General features: G+C 36.6%; 1 non-coding gene across 1 annotated transcript; it reads right to left on the bottom strand.

Moving 5' to 3' along the window:
• Positions 1–13,292: 13,292 nt before the first annotated feature.
• On the bottom strand, positions 13,293–13,399 carry LOC145044587 (small nucleolar RNA R71). The gene has a single exon (XR_013681536.1). It is a non-coding gene; the product is annotated as a small nucleolar RNA R71 (small nucleolar RNA).
• Between the last annotated feature and the right edge of the window lie 5,499 nt (positions 13,400–18,898).

Here is an 18,898-nt window from a genome sequence, read left to right as displayed (position 1 = left end):
CAGTTAAGGGTTGTTGGGAGTATCAGTCGTGCATTAGAGAATCTCTGTGGAGTGTCTGCTTTAAATCTGGTTTGTTTGCAATCTATTACTAGGGTTTTAGTTACCAAGGTTGGGTATCGGTTATGGAGTCTCAAGTTATGAAGTTAATTGTGACTGTCTCAAGTGATTTTCTAGGTGGAGGTACACCTAAGCTGATAGGGGTTGGATGCAAAGTGAAAATTCTTGGATTTATCATTTTTTTCTCGTTGGAGTAGTGGTTGGTAATGGCATGACAGGGAGTCAAGGATCTATTTAAGGTTTTTGGTACATCTTACGGATTTGGAATTGGTTGGAATTTGTGATCGATATGCTTTGAGTGTCCTTTCTGCATGTTTTGGTGGTGTCCCCAGTCTGGGACGAGGGTAGGTTCATGAATAGATGCTCATCAGTCTTAGGTAAGGTTTATGAGAATAGATCGATAGGTTCCCGGTTTCGAGAACTACACTGATGAGGACGTTCTGCAATTGTAGTACTAAGAGTTCCTGATTTATGTGGTACTCCCTAGAAATTGGGTCATACAGTTATAGAGAGAAAAAAATTGTTGTGTTTGAGCATTTTCAAACTATTGGGTTGCTTGTTGGTAGTTGGGGGTTTCCAAGTGATTTCTCAAGTTTTATTTATCATATGCCTTGATTTCGAAATGGTTAAAGGGAGTTTATAGGAAATGTTGGTGTTGTTTTAGAAATCATAACTGAGATGGATTTCGAGGTCGAATTCTAATTAACGTAGGGGAGATTTGTAATATCCTATTTCCTGTCATTTCTAGGTGTAGGCTGGAACTCGGATGTGTAAGGATTTGGGCCTTAAGGAGGCAAATTTTAGTCCTTGTGGAAGGAGGTAAGGTTGGTTAAGAGATTTAACCCTTGAAGTGTGTTTTAGGCCGAAGGGTAGAAAGGGAAAAGTCATACGCCGGGTTCTTGCATGAAATATGAATTTTTGTTCGAGAAGTTTTTAGTCTAAGATAGCTCAATGATATTGTAGAGCTCTTCAATAACTTTTCGTGGATATAAAGATCATCGAAAAACAGAGTTGAAACGAAGATGTTATGATTGTTCAAAGTTGGCAACGATTTGTGGAAAGTTTGAGCTCACAACGTAAGCAGTTGGAGCTCACGACATGAGAACGATTAAATGGAAATGTTGATTTTAACTATGCTCACAATGTGAGCATTAGGATCTCACCACGTGAGAACTGTGCAGCCCAAGCGCACAAAGTTTTAGGGTTTTCAACATATATAAGGGTTGGTTTCATGTGTTTAGGGATTTTTATCAGCCTCCATCATATCTAGATCATCTTGAGAGAAACCCCAGCCTCCCTTTCACCATTTTGAGCCTCCCTTCTCCTCTTCCATTCATTTATGAAGATTTTGGCGCTTTGAAGAAGAAGAAGATGTTATTGGTGCTTAGATCCAGCAAGCAAGCTCCCTCACCACCTTAAAGATCATACCTTGGACCATGGTAAGTCCTCTAGTTCTAACCTAATGTGTTATTCTTCTAGATCAAGACTTTTATGCCTTTTTCTTCATGTTGGGGGTGGTTTGAGTGGTTAGATCATATAGTTGGCAACTTTATGGATCCATAATATCCCTTTGAGGTTTGGTGTGCTAGATCCATGGTTTGATTGAGTTTTGGTGCCAGGTATGAGATTTGGATCTCATTTTCACCATTTTGACCTAATTAAGTTCAAGACATTCATCGAACATGCATGTCAATAAAGCAAATATTTTTTATGTTACTTGTGAAGCATGAAAGCCCTCTGAAAATGTTAGACTGGATAACTTAATGGATTAAGGGCTTAAGACATTAGGATTTAGCATCAGACGTGGCTCACGACGTGACACTAGGAGTGTCACAACGTAAGAGTGGTTCTTTTCGTGATTATTCTGATTGCCTAAGCTTATGACATGACCAAGGAAGGTCCATGTCATAAGGTCTGCTAAATGAGTCATTTGGGACCGAGTTAACTGAGTTGAAGGGAGTTACATTGGAATTTGTCCGAGTGCTTTCTTACGACATGACCAAGTAATGGTCACGACGTGAGTGTCAACTAATGGAAATCTTGACCATTGAATTTGACTTTGACCAGGGTTGACCCAGTTTGACTTAAGGGTATTTTGGGTATTTTTGAGCTATAGTTAAGCCTTGGTCTCCATTCGTTGAATAGGTAACCTGTAGAGCCGGTATTCGAAGAAGTATATTGTTCAGCTGTTCGTCAGACTGTGATGTGAGTTTTTCCTCACTATACTTTCGGGCTGAAGGAACTAACAGATCTCGAACCGTGTTTCAAAAGTAGTCTTCACGTTGTCATGAGAAGCTCTAGTCAATAGCTAATACGCTGACAATAATGTATCAGCATGAAGTAGGTTTGACTCATTAGATTATAATGTTCGACCTTACAGACTGACTTTATGATTTTCATTCTATGAAATCATGTCAAAATATAAAATACATAATCATAAGAAAATTAAAATAAAGGAGAAATAATTCATTCACTTTGAACTCAAATGATGAAATCATTTAAACCATATCACTATGGAACGAAACCTAATGTGTACATTTCATACATGACACTTTCTCAAACAATGAGTACAAGATCATACCCATTAGGTTTTCTAAAAACAATTTTTGAGGTGTTATTAACAAGAATCAAAGGTTTTGATATCACTATTGAATCATAAGGTGTTCTTGTTCATGACAAAACAAATTATCAAACAGAAAACAATTGAACCATTCAAAACAAGAACAGTTATGATTAAACCTAGATCATGATTCTTTCTATTAATAGTAACCCTAATCCTAGAAGAAGGTTTAAAAATTACCTTTCATAGTTCTTAGGATGATCAAGGACCCAAACTATAGTCTCTTTGGCAGCATCACACCCCTTGTTCAGTAAGCAAGCAAGAACCCTAGTTTATGAGGCTAGAGGATTTTGACCAAAAGAAACCATGAGGATTCTCTAGCTAGTTAAACTCCACTTGAGGAGATGAGGGGATGACCAAGGTCCAAATTTTAGGGTTTTCATAGAGCATCAATTCCTTAAGTCTCCTTCATTTATATAAATGTGGAAATCATTATCATTTCCACATTCAAATCAATAATAATATTATTTTGATATTTTGTAATTATATTTTTAGAATTATCCCTTAATTATTCCAAATAATTAATATAATTCCTTTAGGCATAATTAATTAATTCCTACAAATTAAATTCTAATTATTTATTAACACTTTAAATACTAAATTATTTTAATTAATATCTAATAATTTTATTGATATTCAATAAATAAAAAATTAATTTCATATTTATTTATCTGTTTTTGCTTTCAGCTTAGGTCGTAACCCATATAGGTTCATGCAAATTAATTTGTGTTACCAACATGTTTTGTATATCTCCTACAAATATTTAACTATGAACCAAATATCTTCCATATATTAAGCCTTTAAATAAAGAAGGCATCCATCACGATACATGTAAATTTGGAGTTTTTTTTTATTTTTTTATTTTTATTTATTTATTTATTTATTTTTTATTACCAAAACAAGGTTATAGAAAAAAAAATATCTATCAATTTAGTATAATTTCAAAAATATTTATCAAACTAGTGTTTTTTTTTCTTGTATTTTTGAGTTTTTTTTGTTGTTTTTATTTATTTTAAATATCATTTTTTTTCTTTATTTAAGATTTTTATAGTTTTTTTAATTATCTAAATATCAGTTTTTATTTTCTTTATTTCAGTTTTTTTTTTCTTTTTTTAATATATGTTTACCATAGTATAAAAATACATAATTTCATGCATTATTGTCAATTAAAAAAAAGATGATTCAAAGAATAACACTATTATATCGATTATTGTCGCCCATCACAAAAAAAAATGAAAAATAAAAAATAGAGTTTTTTCGGTTCCGCTGAACATCTTTCTAACGGTGATATATTTTCTAGATAAATTTGTGTGGAGACTATTACCTCTTCCGTTATGCTTTTACATATTGAAAGTATATAACAATGTACATCTTCTAAATAAAATTTTGTGTGTAAATTAAAGATCCACAATATTTTATTTGAACAAATTCTTTAATGTATTATTTTAGTTTCAATTTTTCTAGTTTGATATATATATATATATATATATATATATATATATATATATATATATATATATATATATATATATATATATATAAATAAATAAAGAGAGAGTGTGTGTTAATGTGTTACATTATTTTATAATTTTCAATTGTTTGATAGTTCATATAAATATGGATAACTTTCCGGTCAAATTTTCTTATAATACCACAAATGAGCATTTTCTTATAATACCACAAATGAGCAATTGCAATGATATTTACAAATGCTATAGTGCACAATGTTATGGTATTTTTCAATATGTCATTTTATAATAGTTTAAAAAATAAGCAATTCTAGTCACTAACATAATTTATTAAAATGTTATGTTAACATATTTAATATACGTTGAACATAAATGTTTAACATTTTTAATATACATTGAACATAAATGTTTCGACGTCAATTAAAAATAAAATATTATTTAATTATTAAAAAAAATTTCTAGTGGAATTAGAAAACTTTACTTTTTATGGTGTTTATTTTTGTGATCGGTAGCAATAATCAATTATAAATAGTGCAATTCATTAAAACATTTTATTTTTAATTGACGATAAGGTATGAAGCTATATATTATTTTTGTTTTTTTATCCTATATTAAACATATATTACGAAAAGAAAGAAAAACTGAAATAAAAATATTTAAAAAACTGATATTTAAAAAAAAAATAGAAACAATAAAAAGTTGGGCAAAAAATACTGATATTTAAAATCAAATAAAAACAGTAAAAACAACTGAAAATATAAGAAAAATGAGAAAAACATTAATTTGGTAAATATTTTTCCAATAACCGTATTTCGGTTAAAAACTCTGTAAATTTTTGATGAATATCAACTCATTCGTTTGGCAAAAAATAAAAACTCTGTAAATTTTTGATGAATATCAACTCATTCGTTTGGCCAAAAACCACATGGTTGGATAGAGGGTATATCCCCAACAAAAATTTCTTCTCATGATATTAATCGTTTCTTCTCATGATATTAATTGTTCTCGCCCATTCTTCATTTCAGCAATTGACCTTGAATAAGTTATCACCCATATCTGAAGCCATAATCATAATGACAAATGCGATCTCGCTATAGTATAATAGCATGCCCAAAAAAAAAAAAAAAAAAAAAAAAAAAAAAAAAAAAAACCGACGCCAAAACTCATAATAACGGCTAGTAAGTTCATGCGCAACACTTTTATACATGCCATATGTTATAAATATACTATTAAAATTCGTATACTAGTATCACTTATTTACATATCATTAATTATAAATCAAATTATCATATTCTAAATGGAATTGTTTAAGCACAATATTATAACTTAACTTGATGATATCAAATTAATTTATTAATATTTACCAACATAACATTAATCAACGAGGAATATAAATGAATATGTCATGCAATTCTATCGAAATGGACCTAGTAATTATGTACTTATAACCTATGTCAAGTGTGAAGTGTGAAATGAACTACGTTCTCGGTTTCTTCTGTAGCTAAGAAAAAGTTTGTCAAATAAGTCCAAAATGTTTGACCCATTTACTTTTCAAGTCCAATGGATCTAGGCCTCGCAAAACAGTTATACAAATATTATTAATTTACTGAAACTGTCTTTACATTTTTTATTTTTATTTTTTAAAAAAAAACTTCAATCTTTTAATTTTTGTAGAAAACCCAAAATTAATCGATAAGTTGTAATACAATTGTGTGCGAAAGATCCAAGTTCGATTTCTATCTAAAACTAGAAGGAAAACCATGTTATGCATGGGGTAGAAGATGTTGTTTTAAAGAAACATATCATTTGGCATTATCCTAAACTATTAAATATATTCTTAGTAGGATGCTATAGTGAGTGAGAGATCTATAAATAGAACTTTATAAGCATTATGAAATGAAAGTAGTATAATATAATATAATAAGTGAGACATCTACAAATATCTCTGATAAAAATATAAAAATTTAAAACGTTCGTGGATGATCAGTGTCCTTTTATATAAAGGATTCACAACACCTGTCAAAATGCTAAAATCAATTAAATATTCCAGATTGCAAATTTACTTCAAGCATAATAGTAAACAGTGAAACATCTAGCAAACAAATGAGCATCTTCAGAAGCAAAGTAGAGTTTTTTATTTTATTTATGTTGCGAAACAATTTTCCAAAAAGTTCAATCAACTTGGCTAAGGATTTACCCTCTTTCCCAAAAGAATTACAGAAATCTACAGTTAAAGAAAACATCAAAAAAAGAAGGGAATTAGAGTGATTATGTATTATCGTAAACTTGTGATATAATTCCAAGAAATATTACCTTAAGTTTATTTATCACTATATTATAGCATCCTACCTTCATTTCTTTGTTTTACGCCATTGTACTTTTAAAAGTATAATAGTGTAATAGGAATACCAAGTGAATTTGTTGATTGCAAGTATTTTATTCCACCATGTCATTAGAGAACAATTATATATGATCAACACTTAAAATGAGAAATAGAAAGTGTATATACATGTGATAATTTTGTTTACCCATTTACTGGCAACACCTGTGACTGCTTGAATGCCTTGCGCTAGTCTTAGAGCTCCACGATGACATGTATTATTGATAGATATCAGGAAAAAGAAAAACTAATAATACCTTAAAATTAGAGTAAATACTACAAGAATGGCCTATATGCTTTACCTAAAATCATGAATTTTGTCCATTTTTTTAAATTCCCAAAACTATAGCCAAAAATTTTACTCTTATTTCATTTATCTGAAATGACTTATATTTTTACCCTTATGTGAGTTTTTTTATTATTTGTGTAAGTTTTTATTATTATATAATGAAATGGAGAAATTTTTTTAAAAAAAGTCATTTTATGTGAGTCAAGTTTGAATAACAACAAATCTAAAGTCAAGGACGACTTTCAGAAGATTTAAAAAAACGAGTCAAGCTTCCAATTTTGGTTAGGTACATGGACTATTCTTGTAATTTACTTTAGAACTTATTATTATTATTATTATTATTATTATTATTATTATTATTATTATTATTATAATTATTTTTTTTGCTTCTACTATATGGATCCACAAATAGAGGGAATTAAGTGTGTAATACTAACTTCATGTTGTTTTTGGTTCAATATTTTTGCAGATCAACAACCAAAGTATATGAAGATTGGTCAGCATATTTCTTTAAACGTTCGATGCCTAAAATATTTTGATAATGAGACATAAAAACTGGAAAATGGAACCAATGCATTGAAGGATCCTTTATCAACAATGTTGTAAATACAAAGTAATGTATGTATGGATTTTAAAGAGTTAATCACTCGGATGATTTATAGCATCCTTATGATTTTTCAAATATGAGTTCAAAACCAATAATGAAGAATGGATTAAAACAATGAAGCAAATTCAGCTAATAAGGATGTGGACTGATATTAATATTGAAAATCAAAAAAGTTTAAATTAAATGAAATTATACCCACATCTTGAGTAATTTAGTTGTTGTAATGATGACGAATGTAGTGTCATCTACTACTTTCTCTATCTTGCTCTTCAAGCTCAACCAACTAAAAAAATATCATATATCACATTAAGTTACAACAAATTGAACATATTTAAATAGGATAAAGTAGCAAGTCGATAAATGAAGCACAATCAAGTAATCAAAAGATATAATCTGAACATATTCAAATACTATAAAATATATATATATATATATATATATATATATATATATATATATATATATATATATATATATATATATATATATATATATATATATAGAGAGAGAGAGAGAGAGAGAGAGAGAGAGAGGGAGAGATATTAAACCTAGAAACTTAAAAACAGTTTATGCAAATAATCAAGTAATAAGGGCTTACATCGTAGTCACTGATGTTGTACAAAGGTACTTTTAAGACATGATATCCATTTTTATCAAGAATTAATGAGCATTTTCTATGTAACAACTCACAAAATGTAACTAAATAAAAAGAAATCACGAAAAGCAACCGTCACAGCAGACATTGAGTCATATTTCACAAAACTCTCAAGTATCTAATTATCAAAACACAACTCCATAAATGTTTGATTAAAAATCCAGGATCCTCAAAACATAACTTTTTCTCTCGTGTGTATAATCAAGCTGGCGTCTTCCCGCGATCCTAAAAAGTACTTGAAACACATATCACACAACACGGTAAGCATGAATCTTAATGAGTTCCGCAAAATACCACAAACAAATAATTAGTCTCTCATGACTATATCTCGATAAGGACCCTCTGGCCATGTATCTCGGTGAGAACCCTCCGGTTCTCACAGCTCGAGTCGGACCCTCCAGTCTGGTATCTCAGTAAAGACCCTCCGATCTCACAACTCGAGTTGGACCCTCTGGTCACAACTCAATAAGGCTCAAAATAATATAGCATACATTGTAACGACAAAATGCATAATATCACATAACTCAATATAAGCATATAGGATCAACATATGCATAAGTCACAAAGACAGTATGCATGATAACACATATCACAGTATAAACAATTCAGACCCTCCGGTCAATAATGTACTAAGACCCTCCGGTCAGTAATGTACCAAGACCCTCCGGTCAGTAATGTACCAAGTCCCTCCGATCAATAATGTACCAAGACCCTCTGGTCTATTATGTACCAAGACCCTCCGGTCTATTATGTACCAAGACCCGCCGATCAATCATGTACTAAGACCCTCCGGTCAATAATGTACCAAGACCCTCCGGTCAATCATGTATTAAGACCCTCCGGTCAATAATGTACCAAGACCCTCCGGTCAATAATGTACCAAAACCCTCCGGTCAATAACACGAATAAGACCCTCCGGTCACACATAAATTACCACATAGGTAAGTATAGTGAGAAGACGTACATTGGATGGCGAACAGATCCTATAAATGCTCATGTTGTACTCTGACTTTTAACACTGAACCAAACCCACAATTAACCCCATTAGGATCTTAGACCAAACCTTCACATATTAGGTCTAAATATGGTCCACCAACCCGACCCATAAATAACCCAAGCCTATTGGGCACACCAAGGCCTAATACCCAATGGGTCCACAAGAGTCCACAAACGGCCCAAATATGTCTCAATTTTCCAAATTGGTCCAAAAACCTCATATGGGTCTTACCCTAAATCCCATCTGAATACTCTAGTCCACAAGATTGTTCTAGGATGGCTCATCAATAGCCCAATCACCAAAGCCCAATAGCAAGGCCCAACTCAAGGCGCAAGCAAAATTAGGGTTTTCACATAAAATAACAATTATGGTTAAATATTTCTTACTTAACCCATTAAGTCCATCACCCTACTAGGCCATTCACATAATGAAATCGGACATAATTCACAACATCAATCTAACAGTCCAATCGCGGGTCCCGGTAAAATCCAAACTAACAAACCCAAAATTAGGATTTTCTAGCCCAACCATCCTCCAACCAGTCCAGATCAAGTATTTGGGCCAATTAGGATTCACTATGCCAAGCACCACCCAATACCACCTCAGGTAGTGGTGGTCAGTGGCGGCTCACAGCGGCAGCCACCACCTTACGATGGTGCTGGTGGGTTTTTGGCCACACAAATACACATACAACCTCCAAACTACCGAAATTAGGGAAGAAACTCAAGCATACACCCATTTACACACCCACAGCTCCCACGGTGGCTGGTGGCGGCGGGATATGGCAGAAATGGCAATAACCATGGTTGCCTGCCATGGTGGTGCGCCTAATCCTCCAACCAACAACATTCACGAGTCCATCAACATCACATGCAAAAATAAAATGATAAACACAATCATCAGCCACCATTTGAAGGCTGGTAGCGCCCGGCAGTTGAGGCCGGCAGCGGCAGTTGGGGAGTACCCACGCCACACACACGCCGGAAGAATAAAAGAGGAGGAAGAAATCAGATTGCAGATAGCTTACCAAGGTTTTTCGGTCATCCATGACTCACAGCGATGCTCACAGCTTCATCGGGGGATTCCAGTGGCTCTTTCCTGCTTCTTGCCCGTCTCTTCCATCCCCTTTGGGCGGCGCTCAATGGTGGGGCAGCAAGCGACACCTTCGCCTGATCGAAATAGTGAGGAAAGGGATAGGTGGCAGCTGGGAACTCCTATACGGCGGGTGGAGTCTAATGTTAGGGCATCACGATGGAACGAGGGAAAAACGGGTTTAATCTCGTATCCATTTCAACTGATGCTCTTTTATTCACTTCTGGCCCCTCCCCATCATTTCTTTTTCAAATGAAATCCAATAGTTCCCTTTGAACCCTTGATTTCATATATTCATTACAATTTAGGTCCAACTTACCAAATAGCCCCCACCCTCAGAATTCTTTACAAATTGAATTTTGGAATTTACCATTTAGCCCTTACTTCCCAAAAATCTATTCGATTTAAGTCACAATAATTTACCATGCAGTCCGTGCCTTCATAATTATTTATAAATCACTTCGGAACTTACACTTTTAATCGCCATCTTCTCAAACTGTACAATTAACTCCTTGAGATCACACTCTACTACGAATCATGGTACTCGAACCATGTTATTTCTCCTCATCCTGCTACTTAGAAGCTCCAGAATTCTCCCTGTTTTGAGTATGGGTCCTCTGCTTTCAGTACTACGAGCCCATACTACCTGCTATATCTACCCATACTTTCCACACAGATCGTCCCAGATTTTCTAAGTAGCTGCTCATCCTTCTCGATCACCATTCCCATTACACATGTTTTCTCTCCAACGCATACTCACTCCAAAACAGCATACTCATCAGACTAAAATAATTCCCTAGGCTCTTCCTAGGTTCTCACTCTTCCCAGCCATCAGCTGCTAAAGAACTCCCCATGATGCCAACTATCTACCTCCTGAATATCGTCATATTCGCTTAGTAGTTGACTCCTATCATTCAAGAGTTCCACAAAGCACGAAGCAAGCAGCATTCAAGCACTGAATATCCTCCACCAACACATAACACCAAACTAGCATACAATTCCTCTTGCTCTATCCACAGCTCAACGGCATCACCGAACTCAGGAAATCTTGCCTCTCGTGGTATCTAAATACTCTACTCAGTAGACTCCAAAAATACTCATCTAGGTATCTCTCCTAGATTTACTCAGCTACTCAAAGCACTCTGTAAAAAGATTCCTGCTAGATGCTCTTACTCAGCACATACTCAGGGCAAATAAGAGATAACAATATATCCTAGGGTAAAGCATCACAAATTAGGCAGTTCTAGCCCTAGAATATGAAATACCTAGCCTATCATCTAGCATGCATCTCTAATATCTCATAAATCTCTCATAATATCTCATAAGGTAAACAAATAAGGGTATTTTAGGAAATCACTATTCGGGCTCTGGCAAATTGTACACACTGCTCCTTCTCGTTTTTCTTTTTGGAAACTCTTACTCGTTTAAGAAAAATCATTTCTTTCGAAAAAAATTCTCAAACCCTCTGTTTGAGTCCAGATATACCCGAAGGTGCATCCGAATCCCTCAAACCAAGGCTCTGATACCAACTTGTAAAACCGTAGATTTTCATACAAAATTTTCATTTTAAAACCACATAATTCTCATAAGCATATTTCACAAAAATCCCAAGTATCTAATTATCAAAACACAACTCCATAAATGTTTGATTAAAACCCAGGATCCTCAAAACATAACTCTTTCTCTCGTGTGTACAATCAAGTTGGCGCCTTCCCGCGATCCTGAAAAGTACCTGAAACACATATCACACAACACAGTAAGCACGAAGCTTAATGAGTTCCCCAAAATACCACAAACAAATAATTAGCCTCTCATGGCTATATCTCGATAAGGAGCCTCCGGTCATGTGTCCCAATGAGAACCCTCCGGTTCTCACAGCTTGGGTCGGACCCTCCAGTTCGATGTCTCAGTAAAGACCCTCTGGTCTCACAACTCGGGTTGGACCCTCCGGTCACAACTCAATAAGGCTCAGAATAATATAGCATACATCATAACGACAAAATACATAATATCACATAACTCAATTAAGACCCTCCGGTTAATAATGCACTAAGACCCTCCGGTCAGTAATGTACTAAGACCCTCCGGTCAGAAATGAACCAAGACCCTCAGGTCAATAATTTACCAAGACCCTCCGGTCTATAATGTGCCAAGACCCTCCGGTCAACCATGTACTAAGACCCTCCTATCAATAATGCACCAAGACCCTCCGGTCAATCATATGCTAAGACCCTCCAGTCAATAATGTATCGAGACCCTCCGGTCAATAACACAAATAAGACCCTCCGATCACACATAAATTACCACAAATGTAAGTATAGTGAGAAGACTCACCTCGGATGGAAAAAACATATCCTATAAATGTTGCTGCTGTACTCCGACTTTAAACACTGAGCCAAACCCACAATTAACCCCATTAGGATCTAAGACCAAACCTTCACATATTAGGTCTAAATTTGGTCCACCAACCCGACCCATAAATAACCCAAAAGTCCACTAATGGCCTAACTATTGAAAATTGGGCCCAAACTCTCATATGCGCCTTACCCCAAAAGCCCATCTAAATACTCTAGTCCACAAGATTGTTCTTGGATGGCCTATCAATAGCCCAATCACAAAAGCCCAACAGCAAGGCAAGGCCCAAGCAGAATTATGTTTTTCATATAAAATGACAATTAGGGTTAAATATTTATGACTGAACCCATTAATTCCATCACCCCACTAGGTCATTCACACAATGAAATCGGACATAATTCACAACATCAATCTAACAGTCCAACCGCAGGTCCCGGTAAAATCCAAACTAACAAACCCAAAATTAGGGTTTTCTAGCCCAATCATCCTCCAACCAGTCCAGATCAAGCATTTCGGCCGATTAGGGTTCACTATGCAAAGCACCACCCACTACCACCTCAGGTAGTGGTGGTAGTGGCAGCTCACGGCAGCGGCTACCACCTCACAATGTTTCAAATGTTAATAGAGATATGATTTTACTAAGGATGCTTTTAGTAATGCTTACTGGAGATGCAAAAGTTTTGTTGAAGTCACTCGCACCTGGAGTTATTTGAACATGGAACAATCTTAAGGGGAGTTTATTGAACAGTTTAGTCATCCTTCAAGATATCCAAACTTTAAAAGAAGATAGCCAACTTCTAACAAGAATCAGGTGAATCCTTATATGAAGTTTGGGAAAGGCACAAAGGTCTTTTGAGAAATTGTCCTCGACATGACTTAAATATACAGCAATAGATGTCCATATTTTATGATAGGGTGAACGTTACAACTAGGAAACTTTTTGATTCTAAAGGGCCAATGACAAAGAAGAATCCAACCACAATTAAAGAGTTAATTGGAGAGTTCATAAAATACTCCATAGAATACCATAATCCACAAGAAGATGCTACAAGTGGAAAAGGTAATGGAGGAAACTAGAAATTAGGTACAATAATGGATAAACTAGAGAACATTGATTTTAGAATGAAAAAAATGGATCACTTTATTCATGTCACGCGATTTGGATGCGACAATTGCAATGGGCCTCATTTTACCAAAGATTATGATCCATATGAGGATGGGAATCGAAAGGCCCAAGTATGTTACTCAAGTGAAGACACATATGATGAGGATTAGAGAATACAGAAGAAGGAGTGGTTGCCTTACAAGATATACAATAATCAAAAGGACGAGTAGTATATGCAAACTAGTTGAGGCTTCTACCAAAAAGAACAACTACCACTCGAGAAGAAGATAAACTTTGAGTGAATGCTAAATAGGTTTATGGAAGCCTCTGAAAAAAGACATGATGCCACTAATTTTATCATGAGAAATCATCTAGCTTCCATAAAGAGCATTGACACTCAATTTGGGCAATTAACAACACTTGTTAACAAGAGGTTACCTCCTAAAATTCCAAACCTAAAACCACAACCTCATGTTATGGCAATATACACTAATAATAGGTTCATTCTGAGACATTTTTGATCCATTATGCAACTACTATACAACCCAATACACAACTAGAAGAAGAGAAGATCAAAGAAAAATCAAAATTGAGGTATGCCCAGTGCCCACGTCATGACGACCTGCCAGGCCATGGCCACTGAAGGGTACAAATTCTTCTCCTTCAAAACCATCCCAACATCCTCTGCCATATCCATGTCGAGCCTTTAAGAACCCTTTGGAGCCGGAACAGAAGAAATTCATGGAATAAGTATTATCCCGTTCTATGAATTCTTCATTACTGAAATCCATTTATAAGCTTCCTAAATTTGCTAAGGACGTGATAACCAATGAAAGAGAATTGGAGAAAGCATCTACAAACTTGTAACACCATAAATTTTTGTACAAAATTTTCATTTTAAAACCACATAATTCTCATAAGCATATTTCATAAAAATCCCAAGTATCTAATTATCAAAACACAACTCCATAAATGTTTGATTAAAAATCCAGGATCCTCAAAACATAACTCTTTCTCTCGTGTGTACAATCAAGTTGACGCCTTCCTGCGATCCTGAAAAGTACCAAAAACACATGTCACACAACATGGTAAGCATGAAGCTTAATAAATTTCCCAAAATACCACAAACAAATAATTAACCTCTCAAGGCTATATCTTGATAAGGACCCTTCGGCCATGTGTCTCAGTGAGAACCCTCCGGTTCTCACATCTTCGGTCGGACCCTCCAGTTCGGTGTCTCAGTGAAGACCCTCCGGTCTCACAACTCGGGTTGGACCCTCCGGTCACAACTCAAAAAGGCTCAGAATAATATAGCATACATCATAACGAAAAAAAATACATAATATCACATAACTCAATATAAGCACATAGGATCAATATATACACATAATAATATAACAATAAAAGTCACAAAGTAAGTATGCACGATAACACATATCACAGTATAAAAAATTAAGACCATCCAGTTAATAATGCACTAAGACCATCCGGTCACCCTCCGGTCAGAAATGAACCAAGACCTTCCGATCAATAATGTACCAAGACCCTCTGGTCTATAATGTACCATGACCCTCCGTTCAATCAAGTACTAAGACCCTCCTCTCAATAATGTACCAAGACCCTCTGATCAATCATGTGCTAAGACCCTCCAGTCAATAATGTATCGAGACCCTCCGGTCAATAACACGAATAAGACCCTCCAGTCACACATAAATTACCACAAATGTAAGTATAGTGAAAAGACTCACCTCGGATGGCAAACAGATCCTATAAATGTTGCTGCTGTACTCCGACTTCAAACACTAAGCCAAACCCACAATTAACCCCATTAGGATCTAAGACCAAACCTTCACATATTAGGTCTAAATTTGGTCCACCAATCCGACCCATAAATAACCCAAAATTCCACTAATGACCCAACTATGGCCCACTTTTCCAAATTGGGCCCAAACCCTCATATGCGCCTTACACTAAAGCCCATCTAAATACTCTAGTCCACAAGATTGTTCTTGGATGGCCTATCAATAGCCCAATCACCAAAGTCCAATAGCAAGGCAAGGCCCAAACATAATTATGGTTTTCATATAAAATGACAATTAGGGTTAAATAGTTCTGACTGAACCCATTAAGGACTTAACCAATTAATTCCATCACCCCACTAGGTCATTCACACAATGAAATCGGACATAATTCACAACATCAATCTAACAGTCCAACCGCAGGTCCTGGTAAAATTCAAACTAACAAACCCAAAATTAGGTTTTTCTAGCCCAATCTTCCTCCAACTAGTCCAGATGAAGCATTTGGGCCTATTTGTAACATCCCGAAATAGCACGAGTTGAGTTGAAGGACTAAAGGTGTAATTTGGGAAAGAGTGACTCGGCGAGTCCATGGATGGACTCGGCGAGTAGAGTCGCGACTTGGTCGTGTGTTAAATAGCCGACTCGGCGAGTCAATGAGATGGACTTGGCGAGTAGGCGCTGAGTGGAGACAACCCTAATTCTCGGGGTTGAGCCCTATATAAAGAGCATTATGTTTCCTCCCCAACCTCTTTATCACCCCTTTGAGTTCTTGAAACCCTAAAATCGTGGGGAAGCACCATATTTGAATGGATTGGAGCTTGGAGAAGTAATTGTTGGAGAAAGTTTGGAAGTTTGAAGGTGTGGAGCAAGGGGTTTTGCTTGGAATCGAGTTTCCTTGCAGTTTAGGGCACTCTTTGAAGGTAAAATCTCGTTCTTGAGCTGCTATTGTCTTGTCTCTTCATTTTGGGGTTTGGGGGGAAACTTATCTTGGGTTATTTTGTAGTCTAAAGGTTGGATCTGAGGTTGCTACCTCAGATCTGGAATGGAGGAGGGTTAGAATGCAGGAAAGTCCCTGTGTTGAGTGTTGGATGAAGCTATCTTGTCCCAAACCTTAGCCCTAATGTGCAAAATGCATAGATCTCTTTGGATTTACGTAAAGATTGCCACTTTACGTGATGGATGAGTTGTAGGAGGCTAGATCTATGTTTTGGATCAATTGCATGGTCTGGAACGCTTCTGTTTGGATTCAGACCGGTGGTACTCGGCGAGTCACATGGGTGGACTCGACGAGTTGCTTGAAGACGAGCTGAGACTCGATGAGTTGGATGAACAACTCCGCGAGTTAGATGAAGATGGTCTGGAACTCGACGAGTTGGATGAACAACTCGGCGAGTAGGTTGAAGATAGCCTTAGACTCGGCGAGTCTGTTCTTGGACTCGGCGAGTCTTGTCGAAGAGTCCCAATATTTTCTGGTCGAGTCGAAGAATCGGCGAGTCAAGGGATGACTCGGTGAGTTATGTGCGAATGGACTTAGAGTTGTTGGACTCGACGAGTCTCGGGGTGACTCGGCGAGTTAGGTCGCGGATTGAGTGAAGTTTTGAGTTGGGAACTCAGCGAGTCATAGGGTTGACTCGGCGAGTAGGGTCAGTCAGGGGTTGAATTTGACCCAGTCTTTGACCAAGGGTTGACCAGTGGTTTCCAGGGGTATTTTGGTAATTGTTGGTTATGGTTTTGAGTTCAGTGCATTGGTGGCTGTCCAGTGGTGGAGATCGTATCAGGGATCGGAGCAGTTCGGGTTATCTGTTCAGTCGGCAGTTTCAAGGTGAGTTATCCTCACTATATCTATAGGGTTTAAGGCACCAAGGCCGACCCTTTTATTGGATGGAAATCCGGGTAATTGTCTGGTGTATGATATTACGGGATATGGGCCGGAAGGCATTACATGTTGCGGGCCGGAAGGCAATGCGATGTGAACCGGAAGGTCATGGCCTGGAAAGGCGTATGTGCATAATTATTATGTTGGCTGAGTGGTAGGGTGATGTTATGCTAGTGATCGGCTAGGCTGGTATCTTGGTTAGGGTAATGATATGTTATGTGATCTGTTGATCGATTTGCTAACTATGAACTGCAATATGATTACATATTATGTGTATGGTCGTCTGGTCTGGAGTGTAACCCGGTATGCACGGTTGTTCTATGTTCTGTCATGATATATATATATATATATATATATATATATATATATATATATATATATATATATATATGCTTTTACGTTGCGGGCCGGAAGGCATTATGTTATGGGCCGGAAGGCAATGTGTTATGGACCGGAAGGCATTACGCAATGGGCCGGAAGGCGATATGTTTGGACCGGAAGGTTATGGCCTGGAAGGGCGTATATGTGGTTGGTATTTTGGGGGTATCTCACTAAGCTTTCGGGCTTACAGTTGTGGTTTTATGTTTTCAGGTTCTCAGGAGTCTATGGCAAGGCAAAGGCGTGATCGTACCGTTCCTCGCGTTGGTGTTTTATGAAATGGACCTGGGAAAACACTCTATTAAATAATGTATTGAAAACCTTTTTGTAACCACGATATTAAAATGAGTTGTTTTTGAAAAGTTTTAATTGTTTCGAAATTTTGGTCGTTACAAGTTGGTATTAGAGCCTTGGTTTGAGCGAATTGGAGGAACACTCGTGTGACTCCAGTCTCAAATCGAGGAGGGTTTTAAAAAGAGGAAATAAAATGTTTTTTTTTTTTAAATTAAGTAAAGGAGGACGCGGAGGTACGATCAGCCGGAGCCTGTAAGTAACCCCAAATTACCATTCATGACAATTGTTTTATTGAGCTTTGATAGAATAGCATGCTAGTGTTAGGCTAGGGATCTTCAGGATTTCATGATAATGTTGCCTGTTTTATGATGCCTGCTAGCCTATGGTTTTCCTTTGTTGAGATTTCCAGTGTTCCTCTAGGAGTGAGGATCGAGCGCTTGCTATGAACATTTGTCGCTAAGGTGTTGTGGTAGTACTTCATACAGATATGGGTAGGTTTGGAAGGTAGTATGGGCCCGTACTACTGAAAGCACAGGTCCCATACGTGTATCAGGGAAACCATGACCTCTAGGGTTGGGTTGAGAGTCGGTTCCGGGGATAGTGGGAAGAGTCTGAGGTTTTCTAATATATTTTCAGTATGGAGATTTCGAGGCATGCTGGAAGCGGATCCGGTTTAGGATCGGGTACAAGAGGAGAAGTTGCGGATGGGTCAGTACCGCCCAAGATTATTGGTCAGATGAGCTCGTGCGAGTTGGATGCGAGGATCCGCAAGATCCTGCATGATGAGGTTGCTGCATTGTTCCGGGCTGAGTTGCCGAAGTTGTTTGGGTCGATCAAGACCGCCATGGTTGAGTATTTTGATGAGCGCTATGCGGCTCTCGCGGAGATGGCTGTCGCGGCGGCTACAGTGGCTGTAGCAGCA

This window comes from Lactuca saligna, chromosome 4 (assembly GCF_052625555.1).
Source record: "Lactuca saligna cultivar CGN05327 chromosome 4, ASM5262555v1, whole genome shotgun sequence".
NCBI classification, from domain to species: Eukaryota; Viridiplantae; Streptophyta; class Magnoliopsida; order Asterales; family Asteraceae; genus Lactuca; species Lactuca saligna.
This window is presented reverse-complemented; position numbering and strand designations above follow the sequence as displayed.